This window comes from Carassius carassius, chromosome 16, assembly GCF_963082965.1.
Source record: "Carassius carassius chromosome 16, fCarCar2.1, whole genome shotgun sequence".
Taxonomy (NCBI): domain Eukaryota; kingdom Metazoa; phylum Chordata; class Actinopteri; order Cypriniformes; family Cyprinidae; genus Carassius; species Carassius carassius.
In genome coordinates, this window is record NC_081770.1 from 164210 (window position 1) to 179658 (window position 15449).

The 15449-nt window shown below is 44.2% G+C and overlaps 1 long non-coding RNA gene across 1 annotated transcript; it reads right to left on the reverse strand.

The window, feature by feature from the left end:
- Nucleotides 1-3: 3 nt before the first annotated feature.
- On the reverse strand, nt 4-14135 carry LOC132159028 (uncharacterized). The gene is made up of 4 exons (XR_009437737.1): nt 14059-14135; nt 13540-13585; nt 7654-7724; nt 4-35 (listed from the first exon to the last, which is right to left on the reverse strand). It is a non-coding gene; the product is annotated as an uncharacterized LOC132159028 (long non-coding RNA).
- Nucleotides 14136-15449: the final 1314 nt, after the last annotated feature.

The following is a 15449-nucleotide window of genomic DNA, read 5'->3' on the forward strand; positions in this document are numbered from 1 at the left end:
TAACAGTTTTTCCATCTGTGTCTCCATCGATGTCTCTGTGGAGAAACAAAAAAAACACTGTTTGACTAAATAACTTGCTCCATTTTCTCCAGCAACACAGACACTTGTGTGTTTGGACCAATCATGCGGATCATAGTGTAGCACATTATTAATGAGCTAAATATTATCTGGATCTTCTCGAATTCTACTTTGTCTTCATTAGTAAAGAGACTAAGAAAACAAAAATCTTGCCTCATGCTCAAGCTCTCAAATCTCATTAGTTTTTTTCTTCGTATATTCAAACCTGACCAGTCATGATAACATGCAAGATCCAATTAGTTCATGGCCAGTTTCTCATTGCTCTTCTGCTCTTTCTATGTTGTTGAGTGTGCTAGGCTTCCAGCTATATCCAAACAAAGAAGTTAACTCATATACCATGATTTAAAAAAGGCACAATTAAAGATTTGGTATATATTTGGTATCTGAGATATATCTCTGTTTATTTTCCACAGAGGAAAGAAATTATACCCAGGTTTGGAATGACATGATGTGGCAATAAAAGCAGAATTATAATTTTTGGTTGAACATTGACAGTCTAACAACAGTGACAGTATTACTCAAACGGTGTCTGACGACTGTATTCAGCTGCATAACCTTGTCCTTACGTCAAATAGGGATTTAAATTATTAATTGTAGATCGATTAATTGTCAATAATAGATGCAATGGATTAATGCTATCAATGGTTGATTAAGCAGTTTAATTTTGGGCTGTGTATGGCTCATGTGCATGTGACTGGATCTTTGCCGAGAATAATTTACTAACGTACAAATTACGCTATTAATGTTATCCAAACTTTAAGAGTACATTAAAACAGAAACAATATACATTTATTTTGTACTGAAATGTAGTAACTAAGTCATGTTTAATTATAATTTCCGCAGATATAATTGTTTAATACTGGGCTCTGCGCATTGACACGGCTGTGGGACATGAGCAGGACAGGTCTAGGCTATATATAGGCTATAATTGAAAATTTTATTCGTTTTAATTCATGGCCAAGAAATCTTTCATTTCCCCCCACATTTACCACAGTAAGAGATGTGAAAACTAGGGATGCATGACAAATATTGGCACGATATGCGGTTAGTCTCTACACTAGGGTTGGGCGATGTCTTCAAATTTGGCATCGGACGATGTCTACAGTGAAACATCGCGATGGACGATGACATCGGCGGTGAATTGGGGGAGTTGTTCCCGAATCGTGAATCCTTATAAGGGAAAACAACTAACAATTCCTAACACCGTGTCTACACTGGATGCAAGTGGTGTGGCGTGACAAAATACTGTAGAACCAGTGATCTATAATAGAGATTCATTATATATAGATCAGTCAATAGAACTCAGTAAAATCAGTGATGCTGTCTACACTGGACGCAGTGTGGCAATGCACCACAAATCCCTGACAGTAAACTGCTGCCGCATTCTGTTTATGACGTGCTGACACAAAATTAGACCGACTTTAGCTGATGAGGCTCGGCGTCAAAATGACAACTTTCGCGTCCGGTGTAGACACTGTGTAATGAGAGATGACTTAGAGTGATGGGGAATGATTTGCAGATCCTCAGTACCACTGACAAACATAATCTTGTAAAATGTGTTGTAAGTACTGTTGCTCCATAGTATAAACAGAGTACATGCGATCGCGAATCTCGAAAGTGATCGTGCATTAAAAAAGGGGCCGGGGTGGTGTGTGTGGGGGGGTTATCCACTCTACACGTGTGTGCTTTCACGTGGAGCAGCATTTACAGCACAGAGCCGTTGTTCACTGACAAGCTGCAAAAAACGTTTATATTGTGAAAATATTTATCATGGGGGATGCACCAATAGGATTTTTTGGGGCTGATTCTGATATGTCACTTCCTCTTTTATTTGATATTTTGGCATCAAAATAGATAGTATTTTGATCATGTTTTAATTCAGCAAAGTTCAATAACACCTGCATTAAATTATAGCAGCAGTTTTATTGCTGCATCATTTAATCATTTCTTTTGAACATGGATTGGATCTATTTAACATTCAGCAGGCATACATACTGTAAATACCACAGAACAAAGATACATATTAAATAAGGTGGTAGATTTAACCGTTTTCAGGTACAGAAATAAAGAAAACAAATGTAAAATAATTCAATCTATAAATTAAATGCATATCAATCCTTTATTGTAACAGACTTTATTATGTTTAATATTCTAATTTGTTTTTGTATACATTTGAATATTTTTTGTAAGTTTGAATATGGTTGAGATCTTTACTAAGGTGGGACTCTTATTTTGATGAGTTTTCTAGTCTATGGAGCTAACATTATATGGGTAATGACATCACACAGTTCTTTCAGTTTGTCAGTTTAATAAGCACCCCCTGCAAAGGCATGAGCTCTGTATATATTTGTTTACTGTTACTTGTAATAAGTGTTTTGTGTAAGTCGCTGTATGTTGATTAGAATGCAACTGAGAGAGGGTTTAATGTGCACTTTTTGTGCTGTGTTTTGTTTAGCTCTTATGGTGATTTTTTTTTTTTTTATTATTGAAAAATGATGCAATAAACAATAAGACATCAGTAAAGTTTTGGTCATCATTCAGACAAGGTCTGCTACATTAATAAAAGCTAGAAAAATTATTTAGCTAAGAATAGTGTGCAATCCTTTGTTATTTGATTAGCATTGAAGTGCAGACAACAGCGCTAGGATTATGCAACAGACTTTATACAGCTTTGTGCCTTCACGCAGTTAATTAATAAACCATTGGTTTGTTATATCGGCCTTTTTCCTTATATACCCGATATGACGATGGTTGTTAATTGAGGAAAAATCGTCTGATAAATATCGTTGGCTGATACATTGGTGCATCCCTTGTGTTGCGGGAGAGAGGAAAAAGGAGTTGCTGCTTTAAAGGGATACTCCACCCCAAAAAGTACATTTTTGTCATTAATCACTTACCCCCATGTTGTTTCAAACCCGTAAAAGCTCAGTTACATAAACTCTTCTTTTCGCTACGGCTGTCTGTCAAACGAATCGTTTGATATAACCGGTTCTTCTTAGTGAACCAGTTGAACCAGTTCACCAGATCGTACTGAATCGTTTGAACCGGTTTGCGTCTCCAGTAAGCATTAATCCAAAAATTACTATAAGTTATTTTCTTTTTAAGAAACTGTGACTCCATGTTGTTTCAAGCTCATCATTCTGCACACAGGATGCACATTCTGTGCAATCAAAGATTATTAACAGTATTTCTTGTTCTGTCCTATTTATGACATGTTGCTGCCTTTAGTACTGTGCTATACATTTCAAAGAAACATATTTTAGATTTCTATATATATGTGATGTGACGAGTCCGCTGCCTCCTCCCTGATTGTCACCGGCACCCGTCCTAAATCGCCGCCCTTCACCAGGCTCCTGACTGGAGTGGGTGTGTGAGAGGAGGGGCGCTGGACGAGTCAGGGCTGGCGGCGTGTGATGGGGCACACCTGAAGGAAATGGAGCCTCATCACTGCCGCTGTTTAAAAGCCCAACGTGCCTCTCCTCAGGAGACCGGTCTCTTCCCCGTGCATGCACACTGTTGTCCTCGTGGGTCCAGGAAGGGTGCGTTGAGGGACTCCCGTGCCACCAGAGATGTGAGCTGCTGGACCCGCGGTCCGGACAAGAACTGCACCCGTTTACACGGCCGTCGAGCCAGGATGCCGGGCCATCCATCCCCTGCGAGCGCCGCGGCCAACAAGAAGGATGCAGCTGCTAGAAGAACCAACCTGAAATTGAAACCCGCCGAGTGTGCCTATTTTACCGCCAGGTAGTCTACCTGTGTTTACTGACTATAGCTACTGATCCTGAGAAAATGTAGAAAATTCGGCGTCAACACAGTCTGGCAGTTTGTGGGTCTTGCAACCTACTATAGACTGTTTGTCAAAGACCTTGCCGCAGTTGCAAAGCCCCTTCACAACCAGCTAAGAATACATACCCGATTTCACTGGACCCCTGAGAGCCAACAGGCCTTTGATAAGTTAAAGGGGCTGTTCACTACCACCCCCATCCTTGACTACCCTATGGACAGCGGCGATCTTTTTCTGGATACAGATGCCAGTAACTTCGGAATCATGGATGTGCTGTATCAACCGCAACAAGGAGAGGAGTGGGTACTAGCAAATGGAAGTCGGAGCCTGACGCCAACCAGTGTTAATTTTGACAGTAATTTTTGATTTAGTCTTACTCTTTAGCTTGACACGAAAATGCTTAATAGTCTTAGTCACATTTTAGTCATTTTAGTCTCATATAGTTTTAGTCGATACTTGTAGTCATTACTTTTAGTCAAGCTGCAGTTACCAACATATATTTTGGTAGCCATTTTTTTATGTTGTCTTCAAACAAAAATAGTAATTAATTCTTCTCTCATTAGACCAAATCAATTAAGCTTATGATAAATTTGAATCAAGGATTGAATTTGGAATAACTTGAATAAATTAGGACAATTTTCATTTTTGGGTGAACTATCCCTTTAACAGTAGTGAAAAGGGAGCAACTTATAAAAACTATAGATGTTCATATAGGCTATAATATATTTAATATATAATTTATCATTTTTGAAAAAGAAGCAGAATAAGAAGACAAGTACGAAAGAGATACAAATTAAACAAAAATTTCAGATACAGTAGGTTTACTTAAAATATGTTTTATTTTTGTTGGCTACCATTATAATGACACAGATAGGTACTTAATTAGGAATGCTGTCCCTTTAAGATGGAAGGCATGCATGTAATACTGACACACATTCAGTTTTCACCCACCTGTTCACATTCACTTAATGTCTTAATCCATAACTGTTATTTACATGAGATACGCTACATGATAGACATTTGACTTCTGTGTGTGTATTTGAGCACTGAGAACTGATCGCATGCTCTATATGAGAACTGAAGAAGTGAAGCGTGCACAAGAGAAAGCCCTTCTATAAGCGCAATTCCGCCTATCCCACCTTCACTAACTTTAAGTTAAGCAACAACAAATGGTAACTCCCGGGAAAAACAGGACATCTGGTCACCTCATCACTACCCTTTCGGGTGCTAAGGCCATTGTTTCAGATCGCTAGTTTGCTTTTTGGTAGTCTATCCATCCACTGCGGCTGCCATACTGAGACTAGATATGCGAACGCCACTAATCCGATTCCAATCCAATGATGGACCCACATTTTCAAGGACAAGACCGTAGCCTATAGGATGTATTTTGAATGTCCGGTAGACCTCGAATAACATTACATTCTCATTTTGTTAACGAAAACACAGCATATATTTTGTCATAGTTTTCATCATCAGATATTAGTTTTAGCTCCATCAGCATCTCATCTTCATAACAAAAAAAATGTCATCTTCGTTAACACTGACGCCAACTGAACAGGATAACTGCACCACACTGAGAGAACTTTTAGCGGTAGTGGAGTTCACAACACATTTCCATCAGTATCTGCTGGGCAGATCCTTCACTGTACACACAGACCATAGTAGCCTACAGTGGTTAATAAGAATGAGAGAACCGGAGGGATGTGGCTCGAGAAGCTTGGGGAGTATGACAAAGTTGTTCATCACCCTGGTCACTGTCATAAAAAAATGCTGATGTGCTTTCCCGAAGGCCATGCCGATCAACTTGCCCATGCAACCTTAAGAATCCCATCTTGATTAGCTCTCAGCTCTGTCACCAGGCAGTCCAGTGTGATGAAAAACCTGTAAATAATGAACTTGCAGCTGTTACCACAGAGTCTTGTCAAGTAGGGCTAGTACAACCTGCCATCACTGCCTGTACTTCTTCATTCTCTGGGTGGACTACTGAAGAACTGAGTACTGCCCAAGCAGTGGATTCTGATATCACTCCCATCAAAAGGTGGATGAAGGAAAGCATGGAACGACCCTCTTGAGAAGATGTGTCACTCTACAGGCCGGCAATGAAAGCCTGTTGGAGTCAGTGGCAAAGACTGTACCTGAAGGATGGCATTCTGTTACGATGTTACTACCTAAATGAGGTTTTACAACCAGATTATCCTGCTGTGAGTTTTCCGGAAAGATGTCATGCACCAGATGCATGAGGGGCCAGTGGGTGGACATTTCGGTGTGGAGCGAACGCTGTCTTGGCTGCAGACCAGGTATTATTGGTACAAAATGTTAGTCGATGTTTCACTTAGGTGTAGCACATGCACCAGTTGTGCTGCAAATGCTCGACCATTAAAGAGGCCTCAAGCACGAAGCAAGTGATAAACAAAATAGGGGAGAAACTATGATGGTCCTTACTTTATCCTGGGACATCTGGACGACTTAATGTACCGGATCCCGAGAAACCCGGAGACCAAAGTAAAAGTCATTCACCATGACATGCTCAAACCATACCATTCTCGGCAACCCCTGGAGAACAGCTGGGTATTGTGGGCAATTATTAAGAACATGTGCTGATCAACTCTGTCATATCTTTCAGTTCATTTTTAATTTGTCCTTATCACAACAAAGAGTCCCTAGAAGTTGGAAGCATTCTATTATTGTGACTATAGCCAAGTGCAGCTCCCCGAAATCCTTTGAATGATTTTAGACCTGTAGCCTTGACCTCATTGGTTATGAAAAGCTTTGAGAAAATGATCAAAGAGGCTGTCCTACTGCAGGTTGGAGATCAGTTAGATCCACTGCAGTTCGCATACAGTTCTGGCAGGGGCGTGGAGGATGCTGTGATCTCACTACTGCACTTTATTCTTAGCCATTTGGATAGAGCAAAGACTCATGTCAGACTTTTATTTGTTAATTTTACTTCTGTTTTTTACACCATTCAGCCTTTTCTGCTTGCTGAGTGACTGATTGCGGATTTTAAACTTGATTTGATTTTGGTGGGCTGGTTATTGGATTTTTTAATAGACAGATCCCAGAGTGTCTGAAGTCTGAAGTCACTTTTACATCCACTGGTTCCCCCCAAGGTTGCTGTCTGTCTCCTCTCCTGTACATCCTGTACACAAACCAGTGTCACAGTTTGTACCAGTATAGATACATACTTAAGTTCGCTGATGATTCTGTCATTGTCAGCCTGCTATCAGGGGATGAGCGGGACCATGGGCCAGTCCTCAGTGACTTTGTAGAGTGGTGCGATAGTTCCTTTTTACAGCTGAATGTATCGAAAACTAAGGACATGGTCATTGACTTTCGCAGGACACCACCCTACAGTCACGGTTATTAAGGGCACGGACATTGAGCTCGTGGACACATACAAATATCTTGGAGTCATTTTAGACAACAAACTGTGTTTTGAACCTCTGGTTGACGCTGTCTCAAAGAAAATCCAACAAAGACTGTACTTCCTTTGGAAAATGAAAACTTTTAATGTTTCTTCAGAAATGATGACTCTGTTTTATTGTGCTTTTATTGAATCGGTTTTATCTCTTTGTATAGCTGCTTGATTTGGAAGTCTCTCCCTGACAAATAAAAACAGACTTGGTAGTCTGGTAGTTTGGTAGTTTGTAAAAACGTCATGGAGTCACAAAGTGACCTCTCATTTTCTCCCTGTCATTTCCTGTCTCTTGCACTACACTGTAACTATTGAAGGACAAAATTGTTCATGATCATACTCTTATCATTTTATTATAAAACAATGAGTAACAAACCTCCTCCATCACTTCCTGTGTTTGTGTTCTCACTAAGATCAGATTCCTGATTCTCTCCCAGCTGAACATCACTCAGATCACTCACTGAAAAGAGCAGAGACACAAAAAAAGAATAAAAAACACTGCACAATCATCAGTGAACATTAAAATCATTTTAACACAAGACAGGAATAAATGTAAAAAAATAAAATAAATGTAAAAAAGCTGTTTTATGGTGATTTTATGGAGGCTTTATTCATGTTTGGAAAATGAGAGAAATAAAAAATAACAGAATTTATATTTAAACTTATGATGCCTAATATTTTCTTACACAGCAGAAGTTGGTCTAACTATACATGTAAAAATATGGGTTCTTTCTCATCAAACAGTTAACCACTGACCAACATCACATGCTGTCTCTCTCAAATACAACGAGACATTAACTTGATCAATTTAACTGTTTTGGTAAAACTGCACATATGCGAGTAATTCACAATCATGTGTTTTTTTTTTTTTTTTTTTTTTAGTAAATCTCAACATATTTCACAGACCCGGTTTCACAGACAAGTGTATTTCAGTTCCCTTTCGAGAGTACTCTCGTACTGCGTAAGCTAGCTTACGCTATGGGAAAAGGTCCCCTTTTCTCGAGAATATGAAGCCAAAAATTATCCTTAATTTTTAAATAATGTAAAACGCAGTGCCGCAGCACTGCAGACCCAAGCGAAGCGGCTCGCGCGCTTATTGGCTGTGCTGCGGCAACTGCAGCAACCCATGGTGAGGCGGCGGAGAGTAACGAACCAATGGGGGCGCTTCGCGCCCATTGGACATCAGAGCGCGCCAAAATAGGCGTGGCTGGAACTATATAAGCCACCGCTTCACCATAGGGATCAGATTTCATCTCCTTCAGCGATCTCACCTGCACTTCGCTGTCTTCTCCGGAGAAGCCTCTACACGCCGTCGAAAAGCCTCTCAGCGGGATAGCACTGCAACGCAGATCTGAGGACGCCGGCTCGTGCTTCATCTCGACGCCGCCTTCAGCACTCGCTTCCTGCTGCGCCATCCGGCGTGACTATATCCTTTTCAAAGCTAGTGTGTTTGCCACCGCATCACACTTTTTTCCTCCAGAATTCGAGGCGTTGTTTCAAATGCCTCGGGCCTGCGCTTCCTGCCGAGGCCCTCTGCCCAGCGAGGACCGCCACATCATCTGTGTCTCCTGCCTGGGCCGCGAGCATGCTGAGAGCGCACTCTTCAAGGGCGGCTGCCCTGAGTGCGACGACATGGCTATATCGACCCTGCGGGCTCGATTAGCTCAAACCAGCCACGATGCTCCACCCGCTCCGCCTCTTCTCTCTCAAGTGCCGCGTAAGAAACGCCGCGATCAGAGAATGCCTGAGCATACTGCTACACGCGAGCTCACGCCGGAACACTCCCCGCGTGCCTCGCCCGCTCTCTCTCCTTCGCCTGTCCTCTTCGTGGACGAGCAGCGCCAGTCCCTGCTCACCAGCGCCCCCTTCTCCTTCGGAGCGCCTGAGGCGGAAGAGGACAGACACGACAGCCTTTCTCTCGCCGCGTCCAGTAGTGAGGAATGGTCGGGCTCCATTGCGGACCCCCCCCCCTCTACAGCACCCAGCTGCACCGGACAACGCGCCGATATCGACGCGGAGCTTACTCGCGTGCTTACAAGGGCTGTCAGCGACCTTCAGCTCGACTGGTCTCCTCCAGACGAGCCCGCTAAAAGCAGGCTGGATGAATGGTTCCTGCAGGGGCGCCCTTCGGCCCCTCCGCAAAGAAACGCCCCCTTCTTCCCGGAAGTTCACAATGAACTCACGAAGTCGTGGAAAGCCCCATTCTCCGCACGCTTGAAGACTTCTGTCTCGTCAGCGCTCTCCTCTGTCGACGGCGCCCGAGACCACGGTTACGAGAGCCTCCCCCCTCTCGAGGAGGCTATTGCTGCACACCTCTGCCCGCCCTCAGCCGCTGGATGGCGGTCGAAGCCTGTGCATCCATCCAAGCCGTGCCGCACCACCTCAGCTCTCGCTGGCCGAGCTTACACCTCCGCTGGTCAAGCTGCTTCGGCTCTACACACCATGGCTGTGCTGCAGGTTTTTCAGGCCAGACTTCTCCGTAACCTGGACGAGTCTGCCCCAGATACCTATGACTTTAAAGATCTCCGCAGCGCTACTGATCTAGCCCTGCGTGCGACAAAGACCACAGCACAAGCGATCGGCCGAAGCATGGCAAGCCTCGCTGTTTTAGAGCCACACCTCTGGCTCATGCTCACGGAGATGAAAGACGCCGACAAATCCGCCTTCCGGCCTCTTTGGCCAGTCGGTTAAGGGTTTCGCTGAACGCTTCACTGAGGCTCAGAAAACGTCACAGGCAATGAGACACTTCCTGCCGAAACGCTCTAGCTCTGCTGCGGGACGCCGTAGAAATGCGCCGCCCCCTCAGACCTCGAAGCCATCGCAGCCAGACTTACAGTCTCGCCCAGCGACCAAAACCCAGCACCGCTCTCGCTCTACGAGCCGCAAACCGCCAGAGAGACGGGGACCTCGGCCCAGGATTGTGCTGAACCACGAGCCTCCGAAGCCCTCCTGACCTATGACCCATCCTAGATCTCAGACGTTTGAACAAAGCGCTTATGACGCGATCGTTCAAAATGTTAACTACCAAACAAATACTCGCGCAAATTCGCCCGAGGGATTGGTTTTTCTCAGTGGATCTGAAAGACGCTTACTTTCACATTCAAATAGCACCCCATCACAGGCCATTCTTGAGATTCGCCTTCGAGGGGCAGACTTATCAGTACATGGTTCTTCCATTCGGCCTCTCCGTAGCGCCCCGTACGTTTACACGGTGCATGGATGCCGCTCTCGCACCCCTGAGAATGCGGGGAGTGCGAGTATTGAACTACCTCGACGACTGGCTAGTTTTAGCCCATTCCGAGGAACTACTGACGACACACAGATCCTGGATCCTCAGCCATTTAGAATGCCTGGGTCTCACGATCAACACTGTCAAGAGCGCTCTGTCTCCCAGCCAGAGGATTTCCTTTTTGGGGATAGACATAGACTCTGTGACATGTACAGCGCGTCTGACGTCACAGCGCGCTCTCACTATTCAGCATTTAGCCGTGTCGTTCAAAGCCGGGTCTCTTTACCCGCTCAAACGATTTCAGGAAATGCTAGGTCTGATGGCATCAGCCTCTGCGGTTCTCAAACTGGGCCTGCTGCGCATGCGCCCACTACATCGCTGGCTGAGAGACCGCGCATCAGGGTGACCCACGGCTGCATCACAGCTCTGGCCCCTTGGAAAATAGCCAACTGGTATCAGTTAGGCGTAAGCACGGGCGCTGTCTCGAAATGGAAAGTAGTCTCGACAGATGCAACCAACCTAGGTTGGGGCGCCCTGTACGAGGGCAGGTCTGCCTCCGGCCTCTGGTCGAGCCCGGAGCGACTGTTACACATAAACTGTCTGGAGATGATAGCGGTCGAACTATCCCTGAAAGCTTTCCTCCCATTTTTAAAGGGCCACCACGTTCTGGTCAGATCAGACAGCATGTCAGTGGTGGCCTACATAAATCGCCAGGGTGGTGTCAGGTCAGAAACCTTGCACACCCTGACCGAGCGTCTTCTGACATGGGCACATTACAATCTGCGCTCGCTAAAGGCAGCGCATGTACCTGGCATCCTGAACCGGGGCCCGGACATGCTTTCCAGGGCGAATGTTCCCCCTGGGGAGTGGTCTCTTCACCCACAGACGGTTCAGTTGATGTGGAGCATCTTCGGCAGGGCAGAGGTCGACCTCTTCGCCTCAGAAGACAACGCTCATTGCCCAATATATTTTTCAAAGAGCAGGGACGCGCTGGCCCTCGATTTGCCCAGACGCCCGCTTTATGCCTTCCCACTGGTCGCGATGCTACCGCAGGTCATCGATCGGGTCAGGAAGAGCAGATGTGCTATGCTGCTAGTAGCCCCACTCTGGACGACCCAACCTTGGTTCTCCGAGCTGATGCAGCTGTCCAGTACAGCCCCATGGCCAATACCGCTGCGGAAAGATCTCCTCACGCAGCTGAAGGGCGCGCTCTGGCATCCCCACCCCGAACTTTGGGCCCTTCATGTATGGCCCCTCAACGGGTACCCGGGAACCTCCCTGAGGGAGTGTTAAAGACCATTACGGAAGCCAGAGCGCCCTCAACCAGGCGCCTATACGCGCAGAAATGGTCAGTGTTCTCCACCTGGTGCGGGACACGGAACCTAGACCCTCACTTATGTGACGTGACGGAGATACTCTCCTTCCTACAGGAGCGTTTAGATGCGGGCAGATCCCCGTCTACGCACAAAGTGTATGTGGCAGCCATTGCAGCTTCTCATGCTCCGGTGGCCGGCCTATCACTGGGAAAAAACGAACTGGTCATTCGTTTCCTTAAGGGAGCTCGTCGGATGAACCCTCCCCGACCCCCTTCAATCCCTTCCTGGGACCTGTCTACGGTCCTAGAGGCCTTAAAGGGCCCCCCTTTTGAACCGCTTCAGTCTGTCGATATGAAGCTTCTTTCGTTCAAAACCGCTTTTCTACTGGCTCTGGCCTCAGTCAAGCGAGTGGGGGATTTACATGCGCTATCTGTAAGCGCTGACTGTCTCGAGTTTGGGCCTAATGACTCCAGAGTCATTCTCAGACCAAGACACGGCTATGTCCCCAAGGTGCTCTCAACACCGTTCAGAGCGCAGGTCATCTCGCTGTCAGCCCTTTCCTCGCAAAGCGATGAAAGCAACACGAGCTTCATCTGCCCCGTCAGGGCTCTTAAAACCTATATTGCGCGCTCCGCCTTATTCAGGAGGTCGGACCAGCTCTTCATATGCTTTGGTGGGCGCACCCGAGGTCTCGCCACCACGAAGCAAAGCCTATCGCGATGGATAGTAGACACTATCTCGCTGGCTTACAAATCTAAGGGCCTTCACTGCCCGTTCGGCATCAGAGCCCATTCCACCCGAGGCATGGCCTCGTCATGGGCGTGGTTCTGCGGGATACCACTGGATGATATCTGTGCGGCGGCAGGCTGGGCCTCTCCGTCCACATTTATTAGATTCTTTAATCTGCAAGTCCCTGCCCTGCAGGCCAGGGTACTTTCTATATAGACGTGCTAAGCCTTATCACGTCCCCCTTTTTTCGTTCCCTATATAAAGCTCACTAAGGTTGGCTGTTGGGACTGGGATTTCTCCTGCTATAAAGCCCCGAGCTCTCGCCTCGGGCTGTGACAGGTCGAAGTTCCCGAGCACGCACGGCGTTTTACATTGTGTTCCCACATTGTGTTGTGTACGAGAGTACTCTCGAAAGGGAACGTACTCGGTTACTAACGTAACCTCGGTTCCCTGAGATGAGGGAACGAGTACTGCGTAACCTGCCGTGCTATGTGCTCGGACCGGGTGATCGCTTCAGTCGATTTAAAACCTGATCCCTATGGTGAAGCGGTGGCTTATATAGTTCCAGCCACGCCTATTTTGGCGTGCTCTCGCGAAGCGCCCCCATTGGTTCGTTACTCTCCGCCGCCTCACCATGGGTTGCTGCAGTTGCCGCAGCACAGCCAATAAGCGCGCGAGCCGCTTCGCTTGGGTCTGCTGTGCTGCGGCACTGCGTTTTACATTATTTAAAAATTAAGGATAATTTTTGGCTTCATATTCTTGAGAAAAGGGGACCTTTTCCCATAGCGTAAGCTAGCTTACGCAGTACTCGTTCCCTCATCTCAGGGAACCGAGGTTACGTCAGTAACCGAGTACGTTATTATAGCTCCTAGACTAAACTTACATTTTAGTCAGGGACTAGACTTAAGCCTTGTCTGTGAATCCGGGGGAAGATTACAACACATAAATGCTGAACACATCTTAATATCATGCCAGCGATTTCATTTACTTACTGTGAGGACGATCCAATTCTGGACTGTGTCTGTCTGCTGATGCTAGAGAAGAAAAATCACAGACATACAGAGAAAGAGAACAAATGATTTATCCATTATAAATGATTTATAAAAGCCTGCATGCACTGAAAAGCTGTGACTTCACAATGTTTGCATTTACCAACTGAGTTCAGAACAGTGTGCTGCTGATCACAGATCATTGAGATCAACACTCATTTGATTGGTGACATTATTATTTTCCTTAACTTCAGAACATATACAAATTACACTTCAACTCATGATCTATAGCCTACACAAAAATATTAATAAATGGGCAATAATAATAAAAGAAACCCCACGCAGAAGTTTAGTTATTTCCTGGTGTCCAATGGATTAAACATAAATATAAGACCGAAGTGAAATATCATTCAATAAACTAAATGAAGTAAACAACTCTATGTTTGCTAATATTTCACATATACGTTATAAATCAATGAAACATGGCTGCATTTATTCGTATCCAAATAGTTTCTTACCTGACGCCATTTTTACACCTGAACAAATCGAAAGAAAATCACTGATAGAGAGCTGACCTTCGCACCTGTTGTGTAATATTCGGTTCCTGTGAAAAACGAATGACTGCTATAAATCTTGGGAACACAGTGGTACTGTGTGTGAGAGGCTGTCTGTTCTATTCTGACCTACTCCTGCACGACAAGAAAAAAATTTGTATATCCATCTACAATGAAATATGAGTTATTATTTTTTTTTTTAGCTTGTTAGCCTTTATAATCCACAATACGGTTGGTTATACATCAAGTCGTCCCCTGAAAAATTATTTCATTTCAAATCATTTAACTAACCAGCTAATATTCATTAAGAATATACAAAACATGTATTCATGTAATTGTCTAGTGGCAATATGATTAATCTGTTCTACATTTATTTCTATCTATTAAAAATAACAACACCAGTATTACTTAAAACAGAATTATATTTAATAATACAAAACAAAATAAGTTCACATGATGTTTCTCTCTCTGCCATTTAGTGCTTTCAGAAAATGATGTGTGTCTTTAATCATGTCTGTGCATGGCTGCATAATGTAATGCCGAAATACACAATAATATTAATAATAATAAATAATATTTATAATAATACATTTTAAAAAAGGAAATTAAAATAAATCACGTTTTCTAACGTATGTTTTCATGGGTGTTAGTCGCTTCATTTTTGTTGGAAGATAAAACAACTGTCACACTGTGATAAGGGCTGAAGGTGAACGCAGCGAAGACGTATTGGTGCACACACACACACACACACACACACACACACACACCTTGTACTCTCTGACGTTTGCTCTGCTCTTTGACCCTGCGGAGTGCGGACTGAAAAACGCGCTGAATACATTACAGACTCAGATCAGGGGAGGAGCCGGTGTTGTGTAATATTCGGTCTCCGTGAAAAACTGTTCCCGTGGGTGGAGTTACATGAATATTCATAAGTCGTCTTATTGTGAGCGAGCGTGCCCTTGAAACAACGCGCAATCGAATGGAACTGAAAATATCAGTGCATGCTCCTCAAATAGCTACTAGTTTTAATGGAATATTTTGAACAGCTAACATATTAATAACTGAAGCATTGTAACAGTGTCAAAACAATGCAGTTTCACTTTGTGAAAGAAAAAAAAAAGCACTTTAGTGAACTTTTATAAAGTGTACTTATTATACAAATAATATAGTTTAAATGTATACACTTAAGTGTAACTCAAATGCAATGTTTTCACCAGTCTGAATGCACATTAAGTATAATTGATTTGAAATATATCACATATTAAGTTGAAATAAAATGCAATAAGTTGTCATTAAGAGTGATTTTTTGGTACAACTTTAGTGGCAATTTAATACAACTTTATATTTACTTTCAT